Source organism: Chaetura pelagica, unplaced genomic scaffold (genome assembly GCF_000747805.2).
Source record: "Chaetura pelagica isolate M959 unplaced genomic scaffold, ChaPel_1.0 scaffold112, whole genome shotgun sequence".
NCBI classification, from domain to species: Eukaryota; Metazoa; Chordata; class Aves; order Apodiformes; family Apodidae; genus Chaetura; species Chaetura pelagica.
Window position 1 is genome coordinate 3,102,695 of NW_009952798.1, and position 3,222 is coordinate 3,105,916.

Below are 3,222 nucleotides of genomic sequence, written 5' to 3' on the forward strand. Positions count from 1 at the left end.
CCAAAAATCTTGGGGCTTTCAGTCATCTTCTGTGCTGCAGAATTTGTAAAGATATGCACCACGCTGCCAGCTCTCAACCATGTGGATTAGGTGACCTACCACTTACTGCTTTCCCACTGCAACCTTTGTATTCCATATTGAACTCAGCTGGAGAGAAAAGCCCATCTATCTCAGCTGCTCCAGAAAAGCAGGTGGTTCCAAAAGTGCAGTTAATGCAGAGCAAGTCACATGTGGTAACTCTTGTTCAAGTATTGCCTTGCTCTCTCTCATCTGTTCTACTCAAAAATTGTGTATTTGTGTGTCACAAAGCAACTCAGAATCTTCCAGAAATACTTGAAACAGCATAAAACATACACATAAAGCTGTTAACACTTAGGTTAATGATAAGCTGTATGCACTGGAGAGAAAAAAACAAGTGAAATTTACTTTATGGTGGGACAATTAAAAACCACCAAGACCGGAAAATTGGTATTAAAAGTCATAAAATTATGACCGACTTAAAAAAAAAAATAGTGGAACCAGTGGTACACAGTGAAGGTCTTTGACCTTCTCCCCTCTCACACCTCTCTGGCGTTCCTGCCTCCTGGGGAGGCCATGTTATGGTTTGAGAGTCAATGGTGATTCCTCAGCCATCCTAAGGGTAGCTAAGCATCTGGGTCTTCTCCATGCTGCTGCTGCCTCCCCAAACAGAAACTCTTCACAGATGGCAGACATAATGGAAGCAGTAGTAAAAAACAGATGCAGAATGGAACAGTTCTCTCATACCTAGATGATCTTTAAGATCCAAACCATTCTATGATAATCTGCTCTACTGCCAGTAGCAGAGTGACATGCTCAAGGATAAAACTACTCCTGGGATGTTCTGTTATGGGTGACATGAAACCTGGCAGCAAGCTGGCATGGGTGATAAAGAAGAAACTGGGGGAATTTGTACTTCAGGGAACAGAAAAGCTCTGTTGGGGCTGCAGCCCCAGTGGTAAGGCTCTTATTTATAAGGCTGGGCACTTGACCCCATTATTCCATGAGAGGCCAATGTGAAGAGGACCCCCACCCTTACATCAGTTTATTTCATCTGACTGGCACTAACCTGCATGGTGGGTGTGTTGAACAGGAAATTAAATGTGCAAACATGCCCGAATGTTGTTTACAAACAGTAAAATATTTCTGTAAACAGAATTGTCCTAATGTTGAAAGTTTGTCTTACACAGAATACATGATTTTATTTTCTTTAAAGACCTCCTACACATTTATGTTGTTAGCACACAGCAGATACTTGATACTAATCTGTAGCAAACTGAGAATGTTTTCAAAAATTTGCAGTGCTTATTTTATCTCATCTCAAATGATTTTTAGTGACAAATCTATGTACTGCATGTGTGATTGCTGGGATTACTGGATGCAATTATCTGGAAATGGAAAAATATAAATGCTCTTCCTCTTTTTTCACATGGGTTTGTTATGGTTTGAGGGGCACTGCACTGAGCCAACACAGGGTTTTACAATGTCTTTCATCTTTTGAGCTTAGTACTTTAAAATCTTCTTCATATTCCTCCTGCCCTCTTGATATGGTTCAATACACTTACAATTCTACAGATATCTTTTTTCTTTTGCTAAGCTCCAAAGCTCAACAGGGAAGATCTAAGTAAGACATCTTCTTACATGTAAAACATTTAAAACTCAAACATGAGGTTTTTTTATATGGTTTCAAAGATTTTTTTTGACCTTGCTTTCAAAAATAGGAAACAGAAGAGCATTCATCCACAGAAAAGTGTTAGATCTCATACTCACTGAATGGTTGCTTAAAAAGATAGCTTTCTTTCCATTTTAATGATATGCTTATGACACTTCATGAAATGCTTTGCCCCAGATGACAGCACAGCTGAGGAAACCCAAGGCTCTCAACCCACACCTCTCTTCAGGAAATGGCATGGGCCACAATTACTAGAACCTGAAGGAACACTTCATCATTTTCCCCCCTACCAAATCCAACTCTACAGACAAAAAAGTTGACTTTGGCACAGTCAAAAACAAACTCCAGGAAGACAGTGAATCTTTAGTATTTTTAGAGCAACAAACCATGGATGCTTCTTTATCACTCTGTTCTGTAGTTCCCAGCCATCCTCCTAAAGCACCCTGTATCTTCTAGAGCTTTGCTGTAGCCCCTGAATACCTTTTAAGTGAAATCAGTGCAATGACGCAAGTAGTTTGTACAGAAATGACAATGCAAAGCCACTTTCTTGTGAAAACATCTCTGATAACAGTTTAAGAGCCCTGCACTCTGCTGTTCGCATCAGCTATGATCATGTACCTGGCATTGCCAACAGGGAGACTGAGAGACAGGCAATACAATCACTTACTGCCTATCTTGGAGCTCAAGCTCTTGAATCGGTGCAACTGCAGGGAAAAAAAAGAACCCAAACCCTCTAGCCTTCCTTTAGAAAGCAAGTTAAGTTTGCAGCCCTCCAGGCTGAGTTCAAAAGCTTCTGAATGCCTGAAAAGCTCCGACGCAGTAAGACACAAAGAACTGCAAGCGCTCTTTGTTGCCGCTGTTTTGAGCCCGTTTGGGGATGCTGGAAGGTTTAGATAACACCATACCAAGCTTCGTAGGTCACCTTGCCTAAGGGATAAAGAGATGGGCGGCTCCCTTGCTAACAAAAACCGGGCAGGGCGGCCGGAGGACACCCCAAAACCTATCCTTGAGCATCCAAGCTGGCAGTGCCACGAAACCACCTTCATGCAAGGGAAGGATGGGAAGCCTGGCTTTTTTCTTTTATGCTCCTGCCTTATGCCAGCCCAGCTGCTGGTGGAGACTGGGGTCAGGGAAGCCCTTTCTCTCCTGAGCGTGCTGGGCTGGAAGGGAGGGACACACTGAAAAGGTGGGGAGAGGGGCAGCAGCCCTGGGGCTCGGGGCAAGGAGGAGTGCGCGATGTCTGTGAGGGCGGCAGCGATAGGGGGGTTGTTGGAGGCCCGGGTTGCAGTGACTCCTCCTAGAGGCGGTATGAGGAGCAGGAGGAAACCCCTTCCAACCCCCCGGACGAGGAACCGCCGCCATCGCCATTGAAAACGTACAATAACGGGAGGAGAGCCCGGCGGCTGAGGCGGAGCGAGGCGGGGGGCGGGGGAGCCAGCCAGGGAAGGGGGGGAGGAGAAGGAGGCAAAGAGGGGGAAAAAAAAAAAAAAAGAAAAAAAAAAAAGAGGGGGGGAAAGAAGAGAGGAACAGAC